The following is a 16,878-nucleotide window of genomic DNA, read 5'->3' as shown; positions in this document are numbered from 1 at the left end:
TTTCCTAGCACTGTCCTCTGAGAAGGCCTAGAAGCAAGGAAACCCCAGTAGAATGAGCATACCTCTTGCCCAGATCTTGGTGTCTAAATACCATTCTCCACTCAAAAGATTCAAGGCTCCTTGGAAAAATGGCTGATTCTAGGGCTGGGGCAGGGAAAGTAGATGATGCACCTGGTATATTTTGTGCCAAAGTAAGGTCTTCTGATGAAGACCTGTCAAAAGGACATAGAAGCTGTCTTGAAGCTCAATGGCCAAATCTGTGATATTTCATCAACAAAATAAATAATGAGAGTAACAAATTATAACTCTCTGAATAATATAGGAATCTACTATTCCATACAAATATAAATAAATAGGAGAGAAGGGGAGGCTTCACCTTACAGTAGAATGGCAACTAATAATTGTAGGAGGATTAATGGAATTTTTAAAAGATCACCATTTGGCAACCATAATAGGAATAACTTACTCAGGCAAGGTTCATTAATAGATGCTATAACTATAATAGTAGATAAAAGCTTAAGGAGGAACTGGATATTTAAATAGTCTAAAAGTAGCTCCCATAAAATACTTATTAATTAAGGTATAAAACACTGTCTTTACAGGGGAGGAACCTGCTTAGACACTATGTTACTGAGAGAGAAAAGTTCGCATCTCTAGCAATGGGACAAAACATCACGTGCCTGCTGATACGCGTGCTGAGAAGAACACAGCATCACTTCATGGTGTTCCTGCCACAAAGCACATAAACCTAACCTGAACATGAAGAAATATCAGACATACTCAAACTGAAGAACATTTTACAAAGTAACTGGCCTGTACTCTTAAAAAAATATCATGGTCATGAAATACAAAGAAAGAACAGTCAGTGATGTGCTGGAGCCAGCTGGTACTGGCTCAGATCCACTCCTGAAAACTGACTGTGTGTGTCTTTCCCAATTCTACAGTTCAGTGATGTCAAGTTGATAACTTGAAATCTGCCAAGGTAGGAATACTTACACCATGTAAATCCACAATCACTACAGATGAGAATTTTTTTTTTTTTTTTCTGGAGAGCTCATTTACCAGCACACCACTGAAAGTGCCTGACTGAGGGTGACTAGGAGCCTGGTGGCATAGTGGTTAAGAGCTACGGCTGCTAACCAAAAGGTCAGAAGTTCAAATCCACCAGGCGCTCCTTGGAAACTCTATGGGGCAGTTCTACTCTGTCCTTTAGGGTCATGATGAGTCAGAATCGACGTGATGGCAACGGGTTACAAGACATGAGATGGAGCCCTGATGGCAAAGCAGTTAAGCGCTTGGCTGCTAACTGAAAGATCCGCGGTTTGAACCCACCAGCTGCTCTGAGGGAGAAAAGACCTGGTGATCTGCTCCTGTAAAGATGACATCCTAGGAAACCCTATAGGGCAGTTCTACTCTGTCCTGTGGGGTTGCTGTGAGTCAGAATCGACTTGATGGCACCCAACAACAACAAGAAAACATGGCAATTAAATGCAACATGTGATCCTAAATTTGATCCTGGAATCATAAAGGATATTATTGGGATAATCAGAGAAATTTGAATGGGCTCTGAAGATTGGATGGTAGTATTTTATTAGAGTTAATTTCCTGATTTTGATGATTGTACTGTGGTTATGTAGGAGAGTGTCCTTGTTTTTAGGACATATACATTGAAGTATTAAGGAGTAATGAGGTATCATGTCTGCAACTTATTCTCAAAGGGTTCAGAAAAATAACTGTGTGTGTAAATATATATATATGGAAAGAGAGAATGACAAGGCAAATGTGATAAAATATTAATATCAGATTAAGGAACTAGAGATTAAGAAGGGTATATAGGAGTTCTTTGTACCCTTCTTGTTACTTTTCTGTAAATTCGAAATTATTTCAAAAATTTATTAAGGAACTGTATTTTCATTAAATGCTTTTATGTGAGTCTGTGGCTTCCTTTCTTTTCTGCTGGGAGCTCAGCTCGTTTCACGTCAACACTGTTGGAGAAATACTAAAGTGGGAACTGAGAATTTAATAAGTATTCGTTTGTGATGCTATACACCTAAATGGCAACCTGTGCTGGGCTGTCACCCAACTCCTCCTGGTTCTGTGAAGAGGTGGGAAGTTTGCCTTTTGCGTTTCAGAAACCCGAGGATTCATGGATACTGCAAAAATATTACTCCATGTACAAGCAGTTGCCATTTGCTGATTCATCCTTTGTGGAACCCTGGAGAAGGAGAAGATGCACAGGCAGTAGCAACAGCAGTGGCTGGAGTACACTAGTCCTTATGGAGACAAGAGTGCATAGTGCTGGCTGTTTTCTGGATTCAAAGCAGACGTGCCCAATTGTGTCTCTGAATGGAAGGTCCCATTTCATAGCAATGATGGTGAGGATGGTTCAGGACCGGGCAGTGTTTCCTTCTGCTGTAATAGGGTCGCTATGAGTCGGAACCAACTCTACAGCACCTAACAACAACATAAATTGTTTTTTCTCCACAAATAGGTTGTAAATCTGGTATTTCATAAATGCAGCATATCCAGTGTACCTCAGTAATTTTTATAATCTGATACTCTTTCCTGTCCTCTTCTGTGATGGTGTTTTAGTGACTCCGCACAGAATCTAAAACACAATAAAACACTTTTTTCATTAGGTCAAAAACAACCATTTAAGTGAATTGTAAAGCTAACTGAACCTGCTAAATTCATAGCAAATACAACTCCACCCCCACCCCCAATAAAAGTAATATTTTTAATGGGCACAAGAATTCCCAAAACATGGACTGAGTGGCTGGAGGCATAGCCGTACATCCGACTTCTTAGTATGTCATCTAGCTGTTGTTTATGAATATGGTCATTGATAATAAAGTTGTTTGATAGCTCAAAAAAAAAAATGTTACTCCACTGTCATCACTAACAGTAAAGATGAGAACATGGTTAAAGGCAGAGTTTTTTTTAGGAAAATGCTTTTCTGTTCTGTTTTACGAGCAAATTTTGTTAAGGTATTATGTTAAGGTATTGGTTGTGTATATGCTCTAAGCCCTCGTTAATAGATACTAAATATTACTTTTTAAATGCTAATAACCCATTAGGTTTAAAAATTAAGCACCGAACCCCTAACAAATCAATCTCAAATCAATTTAAAAATAATGACAGGGATCATGTAGGGAACAGCGAAATTTGTCCCAAAATTATTATTATTTCTTCTTCTTATCCTTTTTTTTGGGGGGGGCGGGGAGGGAAGGAAGGGGTCGGCAAATAAGCACTATGTGTATATTTAACCTTCCCAAGGACGTTCAGTGCTCCTTGGAGTAGGAATTATGGCTTACATTGCTTTTGTCCCCACAACACCTACCAGTAGTACTGGACTTTTCCATGGGTGCTTGGGTTGCTTGATTAGACAACAGTGTTCACTGCTAATGTTGAAAAAGACAGTGAGTCCTTTGTGGCTTATAATCTGAGTTGTGACCATAGTTCATCTGAGGGTCAGGATGGAACCAAGTCTTGATAAAGAGCCGACTCTGATCAGGTGGGAATAAAGGCCTTTTCCATCCCCCTCTCTCGTTACTGCGAAGCAATTTATAATGGAGGATAGGGATGTGAGAGGCTGAACGTGAACTCATTTAGCAATATTTTTTGCTTGGGCTGCTCAGATTTGTCGAATGCTCTCAACCTGACATTTTCAAGGGTCTTACTGTGTTTCTCTTTCGGGAAGATTAATAATGTCAATCAGGAGTTTATATGCCTGTTGTTTACTTGTAAGTCCAGGTCCTCCTTAAGTTCTAAAAGAAGCAAAGAAGAAAGTTCAGGGCTGGTCACATGAATAATGAACAGGATCTAGTGCACTGTAAGTGCACTTGGGAGAAACCGCCAGTCATGGGGAGAGCCTGTTCGGTTTTCTGATATGGCCCATGCTTTTTTTCAGTTTGTGGGCCTGGATTATGGACAAACAAGTGGCCTTGGGCTTGACCATCAAGGGTGGTATTTCCGGCAAAAACAGACAAAACTCACACTAACAAATTGTATATGAACTGTTTTAAATTCATATATATTTTTTTAATTGTGCTTTAGGTGAAGTTTACAGAGCAAATTAGTTTCCTATTCAATAATTTATACACAGATTGTTCTGTAACATTGGTTGCAATCTCTGCAATGTATCAACACTCTCCCCATTTCCACCTTGAGTTTCCCATTTCCATTTGTCCATTTTTTCTGCCCCTCCCTGCCTTCTTATCTTTGCTTTGGAACCAATGTTACCCTTTTGGTCTCATAGAGATGATTGTTCAAAGGAGCGCTTTCTTTAAGGGTGTTACTGTTATTTTATAGGCCTGTCTATTATTCACTGAATGGTGATCTCTGTGAGTGGCCTCAGTTCCAAGTTAGAAGGGTGTTTAAGGGCCATAGTCTTGGGGGTTCCACCAGTCTCTATCAGACCAGTAAGTCTGGTCTTTTTTATGAGTTTAAATTTCGTTCTACATTTTTTTCCCCTTCTCAACTGGAGCTTCTATTGTGATCCCGGTCAGAGCAGTTAGTAGTGGTAGTGGGCACCATCTAGTTCTTCTGGTCTCAGGCTAGTGGAGGCTGTGTTTCCTGTAGTCCATTAGTCCTTTGGACTCATTGCTTCCCTGAATCTTTGGTTTTCTTCACTCTCCTTTGCTCTAGAGGGAAAAAGACCACTAGTTGTATCTTAGATGGCTGCTTGCAAACTTTTAAGACCCCAGTCACTACTCACCTAAGTAGCATGTAGAACATTGTCTTTATGAACTATATTATGCCAATTGACCTAGATGTCCCCCGAGACTATGGTTCCTAGCCTTCAAACCCAGTTCCTTGAGTGTTTGGTTATGTCTAGGAAGTTTCCATGGCTGTTTCCTCTATGTGCTCTATTGTATGTATGAATATACATGCAGCTCATACAAATATGTTTGTAGAAATATCCACAGCTAAACCTATGTATGCACATGGATGTACTCCCATACACCCTCCCCCACCTATTCCACATACATATCTAGCTATGTATCTGCTTATAAATTATTATTTGTTATTACTGTTATTGCAGAATTATGTATGTTATAGTATTTACCGTTGCTGCCTCTTATTCTTACATATCTCTCAGTGTCTTCCCTTGCCTTGGTCATGTTGTGCTTACTTCTCCCATATTGTAATTGTCTTTCCATTTATCAAAGTTAACGCCTATCTACTATCTAGATATTGATTTACCCTCCTTCCCCTTCTCATCCCTGGTAACCATCAGAGAATGTTTATTTCTGTGTGTAAATATTTTCTTGACTTTTTATATTAGTGGTTTCATACAATATCTGTCCTTTTGTGATTGACTTATTTCACTCAGCGTAATGTCCTTCAGATTCATCCATGTTGTGAGATATTTCACAGATTCATCGTTATTCTTTATCATTGCATAGGATTCCGTTGTGTATGTTTAACACAGTTTGTTTATTCATTCATCCTTTGATAGGCATTTAGGTTGTTTCCATATTTTTGCTATCGTGAATAATGCTGCAATGAACATGGGTGTGTAAATGTCCATTCATGTTATAGCTCTTATTTCTCAAGGATATATACCCAGGAGTGGAATTGCTAAGTCATGTGGTATTTCTATTTCTAGCTTTTTAAGGAACGCCACACCATTTTCCATAGTGGTTGTACCATTTTGCATTCCACCAGCAGTGTATAAGACTTCCAATCTTCCCACAGCCTCACCAGTATTTGTTGTTTTCTGTTTTTTTGTATAGTGCCATTATTGCTGGAGTGACAGGGTATCTCATTGTAGTTTTAATTTGCATCTCTCTAATGACTAATGATCATGAGCATCTCTTTGTTTGTTAGCCTCTGAATGTCTTCTTTGATAAAGTGTTTGTTCATGTTCTTTGCCAATTTTTAAATTGGGTTGTCTTTTTGTTGTTGAGGTGTTGAAGTTTTCCATAAACTTTAGAGGCTAGACCCCTGTCAGATATGCTGTAGCAGATCCCAGTGATCTAATTTATCTTCTACTGTTTGTGCATTTTTAGTTATGTTTGGTATTCTTTTTATGCCATATATTAGGGCCCGTGGTGTTGTCCCTATTTTTTTCTTCCATGACCTTTACAATTTTAGGTTCTACATTTAGGTCTTTGATCCATTTTGAGTTAGTTTTTGTGTATGGTGTGAGGTATGGATCTTGTTTCATTTTTCTGCAAATGGATATACAGTTTTGCCAGCACCACTTGTAAAAGAGACTTTCTCTTTCCCATGTAATAGACTTTGACCCTTTGTCAAAGATCAGCTGTCCATAGGTGGATGGATTTACTTCTGGGTTCTCAATTCTGTTCCATTGGTCTATGTGCCTGTTGTTGTACCAGTACCAGGCTACCGGAGTACCAGTACAAGTACAGTTTTGACTAGCGTGGCTGTATAGTAGGCTCTGAGATAAGGTAGTGTGAGGCCTTCTACTTTGTTCTTTTTCTTCAATAATGCTTTGCTTACCTGGGGCCGCTTTCCTTTCCATATAAGATTGATCACTAGTTTTTCCATCTATTAAAGAATGCTGTTGGTATTTGGATCAGAATTGCATTATATCTGTAGATCTTTTTGGGTAGTATTGACATTTTCACAATGTTAACTTTTCCTATCTATGAGTACGGTATGTTTTTCCATTTATATAGGTCTCTTTTGGTTTCTTGCAGTAGTTTTTTGTGATTTTATTTGTATAAGTCTTTTATGTCTTTAGTTAGCTTTATTCCTAAATATTTTCTCTTTTTGAGGGCTACTGTAAATGGTATTGTTTTCTTGATTTCTTTTTTGGAGTTCTCTTTGTTAGTGTAGAGGAATCCAACTGATTTTTGTATGTTTTTTTTGTACTCTGCCACTTTGCTGTATCCTTGTATTAGTTCTAGTAGCTTTCTTGTGGGGTCTTTGGGCTTTTCTATGTATATGATCATATTACGTGAATAGGAATAGGTTTGCTTCTTCCTTTCCAATTTGAATGCCCTTTATTTCCCTTTCTTACCTTATTGATCTAGCTAGGATTTCCAGTACAGTATTGAATAAGAGTGATGATACAGGGCATCCTTGTCTGGTTCCTGCTCTCATGGGAATTGCTTTCAGTCTCTCTTCATTGAGAATAACGTTGACTGTTGGTTTTGTATATATGCCCTTAATTATACTGAGGAATTTCCCTTCTATTACTATTTTGTTGAGAGTTTTTAAACAGGAATGCCTGTTGGCCTTCATCAAATGCCTTTTCTGCATCAATTGAGATGGTCATGTGATTCTTATCCTTTTGTATATTTATGTGGCAAATTATGTTAATTGATTTTCTAATGTTGAACTGTCCTCGCATACCTAATATGAAGCCCACTTAGTTGTGATATGTTATTTTTTTATATGCTGTTGAATTCTCTTGACTAGAATTTTGTTGAGAATTTTTGCATCTATATTCATGAGGGATATCGGTCTATAATTTTCTTTTTTAGTGGTGTCTTTGCCTGGCTTTGGTATCAGGGTTATGTTGGCTTCATAGAATGAATTTGGGAGTATTCTTTCATTTTCTATGTTCTGCGATAGTTTGAGTAGCGTTGGTGTCAACTCTTCTCCAAATGTTTGGTAGAACTCTCCAGTGAAGCCAGACTGGGACAGGGCTCTTTTTTGTTGGGATTTTTTTTTTATGGCTTCTTCAATTTCTTCTTTTATTATGGGTTTGCTCAGATTTTCTACCTCAGTTTGTGTTAGTTTTGTAGTACTGTGATTCTAGGAATTTGTCTATTTAAGTTTTCCAATTTGTTGGAGTATAATTTTTCATAATATTTCTGTTATGATCTTTTTTATTTCAGTTGGTTCTGTTGTAATGTCACCCAACTCATTTCTTATTTGGGTTATTTGCATCTTCCCGTTCTTTTCTTTTGTCAGTTTGGCCAGTGGTTTGTTAATTTTATTGATCTTTTCAAAGAACCAACTTCTAGTCTTGTTGATTATTTTTATTGTTTTTCTGTTTTCTCATTCATTTATTTCTGCTCTAATCTTTATTATTTCCTTTATTCTGGCTGCGGTGGCCTTCTTTTGCTGCTCTTTTTCTATTTGTTTGAGTTGTAGAGTTAAGGTATTGATTTTGGCCCTTCTTTTTTGATTTGTGCATTTATTGCTATAAATTGACCTTTGAGTACTTCTTTTGCTGTGTCCATACCAAAGGTTTTGGTATGTTGTGCTTCCATTCTCCTTTGATTCTAAGAATTTTTTTTAATTTCATTTTTAATTTCTTCAATAACCCAGTGGTTTTTAAGCAAAGTGTTATTCAGTTTTCATGTACTTGATTTTTTATTGTTCTTCCTGTCATTGATTTCTAATTGTATTGCATTGTGATCAGAGAAGATGTTTTGTACTATTTCGATATTTTTGAATTTATTGAGGGTTGCTTTGTGGCCTAAAATATGGTCTATTCTGAAGAATGATCCTTGTGCATTGGAGAAGAATGTATACTGTGCTGCCGTTGGGTGGAGTATTCTATATATGTCTATGAGGTCAAGTTGATTGTGATGTTTAGATATTCTGTATCTTCGTTGAGTTTCTTTGTAATTGCTCTGTCCTTCATCAAAAGTGGTGAGTTAAAGTCTCCTACTATTAGTCTGAAACTGTCTATTTCTCTTTTCAATGCTGTTAGAATTTGTTTTATGTATTTTGGAGCTCTGTCATTGGGTGCATAAATATTTTTTATAGTTATGTCCTCTTGGCGAGTTGGCCTTTAATCATTATATAATGCCCTTCCTTGTCACTTACGCTGGTTTTTGCCTTAAAGTCTATTTTATCAGAGATTAATTTTGCCATTCCTGCTCTTTTTGGTTACTGTTTGCTTGATATATTTTTTTCCATCCACTGATTTTTAGCTTATATATATCTTTGTGTCTAAGGTGTATCTCTTGTAGACAACATATTGATGGGTCATGTTTTTTATCCATTCTGTTACTCTCTGTCTCTTGACTAGTGCGTTTAAGCCATTTGCATTTAGTGTGATTATCGATAGGTATGAATTAACTGCTCTTATTTTGTTGTGCTTTTTCTTGTGATGTTGATGGTTTCTTTGTTCTGCTTACTTTTCGGTATTAAATTATTTTTGTGGGTTTTCTTTTAATTTCCTTCATTGTTGTTGATTTTGTCTTTACTGAGACTTTATGGTTTTCTTCTTTTTTATTTTGGCGAGTAGGTTTATTATTTTGTGTGTGTGTGTGTGTGTGAGTGTGTGTGTGTGGATACCCTGAAATTTATCTTTTCTTCCTAAGTTTAAAACAGTCTGTTCTGTCTTGATACCACCTTGACTTCCTCTCCATATGGAAGTTCCATAACTACACCATTTATTCCTTCTTTTTATTTTGAAGTTGTTGTCATTTACAGATTGACATCTCTGGTTCCCTGTTTTCAGTCTTGTAGCTTTATTTTATTTTTGAGAGTTTTTTTTTTTTTAATCTTAGTTGGTATCTGGCTGATGCTGTCATGTGCCTCAGTCTCAGGTTATTGTCTGTTGTGAGCTCTCTGTCCAAAGGACATCCTTTAATATTTCTTGTAAGGTTGGTCTGGTGTTTACAAATTCCCTTAATTTCTGTTTATCTGGAAACATCCTAGTTTCACCATTGTATCTGAGAGACAGTTTTTCTGGGTATATAATTCTTGGTTGGCAATGTTTTTCTTTCAGACTTTTGGATATGTCATCCCATTACCTTCTTGCCAACATGGTTCTGCTGAGAAATCAGAGCTTAGTGTTATTGGTTCTCCTTTGTAGTTGACAGTTCATTTTTCCAGAGCTGCTCTTTCTTTCTTTGTCTTTGGTTTTGGAAAGTTTGGTTATGATATGCCTTGGTGACCTTCTTTTAGGGCCTATCCTGTATGGGGTTCATTGAGCTTCTTGGATGGATATCTTCTTATCTTTCATGATATTAGGAAAGTGTTCAGCCAGGAAATCTTCAAAAATCTCTGTGTTTTTTTGGTCTCCTCTCGTTATGGAATTCCTATCATGTGTAAGTTATTCCTCTTGATAGTGTGCTATATAACTCATAGGCTTTCTTCATTTTTGTTCATTCCTTTTTCTGAATGTTCCTCAAACAAGTTAGTGTCAAGGGATTTGTACTCTATTTCACTGTTCTGTCTTCCATTCAATTCTACTCCTATTTCCTTTCATTGAGTTATCTAGTTGCTGTTTTTGTATGGTTTCTAATTGCTTATTTATTTTGTCATTTTGTTCTTTATTGTTTTCCTGAGTTCTTCATTTTGTGTGTGTTTTCCTTGGTTTTGTCTATGTTTTCCTTGATCTCTTTCTTGATCTCTTGGAGGATCCTATTTATAAGTCTTTTGAATTCCTTATCAGGTAGTTTTCCATTACCATTTCTTCTTCAGGAAGGTTTTCTTTTCCTTTATTTTGGTCACTTGCTTGAACCATCTTATCCTGCTTCTTTATGCAATTTGACGTTATCTATTTTCTCCGAGGCATTAACCCATTGCCATCAAGTCAATTCCAACTCATAGTGACACTATGGGACAAAGTAGAGCTGCCCCATAGGATTTCCAAGGAGTGGCTAGTGGATTCGAACTGCCAACCTTTTGGTTAGCAGCCAAGCTCTTAATCACTGTGCCACCAGGGCTCCCTCCAAGGCATTAAGGTGTTATTATATTTATTTATTGATTATATATTTGCTTCATCTTGATTTTTTTGTTTTATTTTGTTCTGTTTTGATATATCTGCATGGGCAGGGTGGGTGTGTTACTCTGGTCACTAGTCTGGCAGCACTGGGGTGCTCACCACCTGTCTCTGGGTGGGTGGGGTAGTGGCTAGGAGTGTGAGCACTGGTCTCTGTTTGCTGGTCGTGTGGGGTAACTGAGGGAGGGCTGGGCGGGTGTTGGCTGCTATTTGTTGTTGACCCAGTGGCACAGGAGTGGGCAGTGGCACTTGCTGAGTGGGTAGGGCAGCAGGTGTGGTGTGTGTGGGCTAGCAGGGGGCATTGTTGCCGCCACTGATCGGTTCAAGGGGTGGTGGGTGGCGGGGGGGTTGGATGGTAGATGGCCAAGTGTGCTGGGGCGCAGTTGCATCTGCTCGCTGGGTAGGGGGGTGGTGGGCTGGTGCATAGGCGTGCGATTGCCACCACTCACCGGGTTGAGGGGGTGGGTAACAGGGAGGTCCTCACACGGTTGCACTGTCACCATCATTCACTGGGCTGAGGGGGGTGTGCGTACTGGGTGGGCACATGCATGAGTGTGAGGTCACCACCACTCACTGGGTCAGGGGGGTGTGAGTTGTGTGCGGGCACATATGTGCTGTCACATAGTTGCCGCTACTCACCAGGTTGGGGGCGGGAGGCAGGCAGATACACGTGCAGTTGTGCAGTCACTGCTGCTCACCATGTCGTTGGGAGAAAGGGGTGGATGGCAGACATGCGTGTGTGTGGGCATGCAGTGGCCGCAGCTCGCTGGGTCAGTGGGGATGTGAGTGGTGGGTGGATGAATACATGAGAGCGTGCTTACTACAGCTTGTCTGGTGGGCGATGGGGAACCAGGTTGGGGGGCTCATATTATGGTCTCTGGTCGGGCAGAGTGGCTGGGATATGGGACCCTCCACCACTTCCAATTAGGTTGGTAGGAGGAGGGGGAGCACGCCCTTTCAGCTAGCAGACATGAGTGCCCTAGCACTTCCCATCTGATGCAGCCAGTAAGTCAGTACCTGCCTCTGATCAAGTGTGGAGTGGGAGGCACCCGGAGTGAAGGCGGGTGGATACTCTGTGGAGCCCCCACCTCCTGTGCACTACTCATCCCAGAGGTCTGGGACTGCCGCTTGCAAGTATATCTGACTCTGGATGCTGGCTCCCTCCCTATTCTGTGGACAGCAGGATCCCTGGAATATTTGCCCTCCTTTCTATGTTTTCTTTTCTTAGATCTGATCATGACCCACTCATTTTGCTTCTCTCTAGGTGTGTCTATACAGTTTCTCTGTCTCTTATGCGAATGCCATGAAATTGCTTTCCTGTGTTCCTCACCCAGGGTCACTGCTGGCTTTGTCTTAAGATGGCCACGTTGAGCTGAGATGGCTGGCAGAGCCCCTTCGTTCTGTGTAACTCCTTCTTCACTGAGTTCATTTAATCTTTTCTTCTAGTTGGTGTTTGATTCAATTCTTTATCCTTCGTTTCTGATGTTCAGGGTTCCAGGATTGTTATTTGCATCTGTTTCAGTTGATTTTTCCAGTTTTTGCTGCAGAGAGATGGTATGGTGCTTCTGACTAAGTTGCCATCTTGGCTCCTCCTTCCATAAATATATTTTAATATTATACTTATATATTGTTTTCAGTCTTTGAAACAAGTTTTTCTGTACATTTTGCTAACTCCCTAGTGCCATTGTAAATGAGGTAGTTTTGCAAATGGGCTTAATATAAATGTTGCTTAGGAAGCAGGAAGAAACATTTTATTCTGTCACCTTTCCTCTCTCTGGGACCCTACCTCCTCCCCACCAAAATATTGTACGCAAATTGATAAAACATTAAAGTGTCATTTACATACAGTAAAACCAACAATTAACATTTTTAAACTTTAAAATTAAATAAATATAATAACAGGAGGAATAAATCCGGGCATATTGGAATTTATCCTCTAAAATACCATTGTTTTATAGTCTCAAACGTCCCCTTTTCCCGAACAATTTATACACATTAACTGGTAATTTTTGCAAATATAAACTACACTATTGCTTTATGTCAACAAAATAGCAAAAACTAGAGTATAACCCTTTCAGTACACCCTAGCAGTTTACTTCGAAGCATTTAATCAAGTGTTTTACACATATTCTGAATGTACATAACTCTTTTAAAATTCTTATATTAAAAGTGTTGCTCTGTGTCACCTTCGTGTAGCTGATTATGTTTAGTAAGCATTTAAAGTGACTTTTAATTACATACTGCCAATCAAAATCTTGGCACACTGGGCTGTGCTTTAGTCCTAGGGAAGACACCAGTCTTTAATTATGCCTGCATTGTTTCTAACTCCATTTCCAAAGTATATTCTCATCTAGAATGACAAGATGTAAAAAAAATTCTTACATTTCACATTTTGCACTTATGATCTAAGCTACACAGAATACAATGGTAATCAAACTATATTATTTCAATCCTAAACATAACAGTAGTGGAAGATTGGGCTCCTAATGGAAAGAATTAATCATGGGCTTTTTTGATATTCATGGAAGGGGGAGATAATCTTGCTGCAGAGTGACTTCCTTTTAGGGGAGCCCAGCTTCCGTCTGTGAAACCGATTCCCAGGCTATTTCCTTCTAACAAGCCAGAAAGCTGCTTTAATCTTTAAACACAAACCATCATGCTTACAGTATCAAAGGTAGGCAAGTTCTCCTACTGAGGTGCAAAAGCAGATAATAATAAGAATCCAGTTGCTAATGTCAGGCAGATGTCAGCCCTGGAATCACTTTTCATTTGATTGAGCCATTTTGTCCTCAGAATCACTTTGTTCTGTTCAGCCAAATTTTCCTCCAGCCCCTAATAGGAGTGCACCTGATACTTACCCACGGCTTCTTGTCAGAAGTCAGATCCCCTCCACAACAGACACGTTATTCAGTACCCAAATTTCCAGTTGCCTGGGGATAGCCAAGGAGTCCTCGATGGTGCGCCACGCTAACTTTTCCGGCTGCACCACAGGCGCAAACATTCTGAGCCCTACTCAGGAAGGATGGCCTTCTCCTTACTGGCAGAGTCCCCAGGATGCCAGCTTTTCCTCTTTTGACCTAAAGGACTAACGACATGCTGGTTTCCATGAAGATTTTCATAATTCAGTTGTACAACTTGGTGAGCTATTCTCTAAAAACTCTCCTACTAAAAACAGAGGTAAGTGAAATACAGAAAATAACTCCTAAAGTGGAATTTCATTAGACAAAGGCAAAGCCAAGAGGCCAGTTAATACATGCCTCCCCAAACCATTAGCTCTAACATTTTTACACACTTACAACACCAGCATTGAGAGAATTTACAGTGTGCAGTTTGGAGTGTAATCTAAGTTTGGGAACTCCAGAAACACCTACTATGAGTCTTAAATTCATTAATTTAATTTATTTAGCAACAGACATAAGCCCCAAACAATCAGCCTCAGGCTATCTTTTGGAGCCCAGTCTGGAGCACAGGTTTCCAAACTTCCAAACTAGCCAGGTCATGGTTCTTCCTCTCTGACCCCTTACGTCACTTCACTTCAATTTGTTTTAGTTTCCTAGGGCTGCTATAACAAGTTACCATAAATTTGGTGGCTTAAAACAACAGAAATATATTCTCTCACAGTCTGGAGCTCACAAGTCCAAAATCAGCGTCACTGAGCTGAAATCAAGGTACCAGCAGATCTGTACTCCCTTCAGAAGCTCTAGAAGAGAATCTGTTTCTTGCCCTTTCCAGCTTCTGGTGACTGCTGGTATTCCTGAGCTTGTGGCTGCATCACTCCAGTCTCTGCTTTTGGTCACATTTCCTTCCTCTGTCTGTCTCAAATCTCTCTCTGCCTCTCTCTTATAACAGTACATGGGATTGCATTAAGAACCCACATGAATAATGCAAGGTAATCTCCTCATCTCAAAATCCTTAATCACATCTGCAAAGTCCTTTTTTTTTTCTTTTTTCTTTTTTGCCATATAAAGTAACATTCACAGGTCCCAGGAATTAAGACATGGATACCTTTGTGGGAGCGGGTGGTCATTATTCAGCCTAACTCAGTGTTAAATCAGTTGTCATGGCATCAACTCCCACTCATGGCGACTTCATATGTATCAGAGTAGAACTGTACTCCATAGGGTTTACAACGGCTGGTTTGTTTGGAAGTAGATCACCCAGCCTTTCTTCTGAGGCACCTCTGAATGGACTCAAACCTCCAGCACTTTTGGTTAGCAGCTAAGTGTGTTAACCATTTGCACCACCCAGGAATTCCTATCACACTGTTAAACCCATTGCTGTCAAGTCCATCCTGACTCATAGTGACCTTATAAGCTAGAGTAGAACTGCCTCATAGAGTTTCCAAGGCTATAAATCTTTATGGAAGCCAACTGCCACATCTTTCTCCTGTGGAGAGACTGGTGGGTTCAAACTGTCAACCTTTCAGTTAGCAGCCGAGGGCTTAACCACTGTTCCACCAGGGCTGCTACCATACTGTTACTGACTGCTAAAACATGCACTTTTCTGTCATCTGAAAGCACAGGTTGGCTAAGACAAGCTAGCTGAGTAGTTCATCCCAGCTTGAGACACCTCATGGGGTATCCCAGGTTTCTGGGGGCCTACCTGATATAAACTACCCAATATAGAGAATATTTAGTTTCCAGTTGGGTTGAGAGCCTCCAGGTTATAGGAGTAAATCATAGAAAGTGTGTCAAGCTTTTTAAAAACTCCCGTTTGAAGGAACCACAAGGAGTTATTTGAATTTGGCCAGTGTTTGAGTCAAGAAAATATTCCATGTAAACTAAAAAAGTCAGGGCAGTGTCTATATCTAAAGGTGCTAGGGAAACTGTAGCACATCGTTTTACCATCTCTGGAGTCACTAATTGGATGGACAAATAGTTAACTGTGTAGGACTTCAACAGTCTTTCAAGGGGCAGAATCAGAGAGGTTAGTGGCATAATCAGAGAGGTTAGTGGCATTCGAGTGTTTAGATTTGGCCCATAGTCTTGAACGATTTCTAGCCTGACCTCAACCTAAAATTATTCTGACCTAAAGCACCTGGCTTGCTGGCTTTCGCCAGCCAAATACACTGGATAATTACACAGTATTGGACTTTGCTTCAGTTGGGTACACACATTTAGCTTACCTAATCAAGAGCAGCAATGCAGCAATGCAACTTAGAAAAATCGTTAACACCAGACCTTAGCGCCAGTGTTGTATTTAATGGACAATGCATAAGTAATGAGAGAAGCAATACATGAAAAATAAAAGCAAGGGACCAAGAAACCATTCTAGTTAGCTGGTGAGACATTGAAAGCTTTGCTTATAAACTTCAAAGAAACTAGTTTGCTTGGCTTGCAACCTAGCCCCACCCTGAGCTGCTTGCTAAAGTTTACTTTGTACTAACTCTGAATACATTCATATGGAAAAATGTCCAGTAATAATGATGTTCTTGAGCTGTTAACTGATTGTGAAATGCTTTAAGAGCTTTATGACAGAAGGAAGGTACAATTAGTTATTATGAGACCATGCAATTCATTAACTTTAAAGGGCAAACAAAACCTCAATGGCAAGTGTTTCTACACATCTCCCATGAGAAAATAGACTTGTCAGGCCACTTGTATTAGCAATGTCACCCCCTCACTAGAATGGAATTTGCATATCTTGTCACAATATGAAGTTTTCTTATAAATATAGTTGGGAAGAGAGATACAAGTGTATTAATATAGAGAGGATGTTTCATGTTGAATATAATTTTTCCATCATATCTAATAACCAATATTAAAATGTAAATGCTTTTTAAATGTCTTCAATATCATATAGTTAAAAGCAAAAAGAGAAGTCATACGTTTGACACTGTTAGAAGCCCATCAAAGGAACTCCACATCTGTATAGAAAAAAAGTTTGCAGCTATAAGATTAAAGAGAAATATTTAAATGGTATTGGTGGTGCAGTGGTTAAGAGCTATGGCTGCTAACCAAAAGGTCGGCAGTTTGAATCCACCAGCCATTCCTTGGAAACCCTATGGGGCAGATCTACTCTGTCCTAAAGGGCTGCTGTGAGTTGGAATTGACTTGATGGCAACGTGTTTGGGTACTTACATAATAATCTTTCCTGTATGAATTAATACTGATACCACCCCATTGTCTGTTCCCTCAAACATCTTCTCTATGAAAAGTCTGGCATCTTCTTTTGAGCATCACTGGTTCATAGTTACAGGCAAGCTACTGTCCAAA

The sequence above is a fragment of the Trichechus manatus genome, unplaced genomic scaffold, assembly GCF_000243295.1.
Source record: "Trichechus manatus latirostris isolate Lorelei unplaced genomic scaffold, TriManLat1.0 scaffold00141, whole genome shotgun sequence".
In the NCBI taxonomy this organism is placed as follows: domain Eukaryota; kingdom Metazoa; phylum Chordata; class Mammalia; order Sirenia; family Trichechidae; genus Trichechus; species Trichechus manatus.
Note: the sequence above shows the minus strand (reverse complement) of the source record.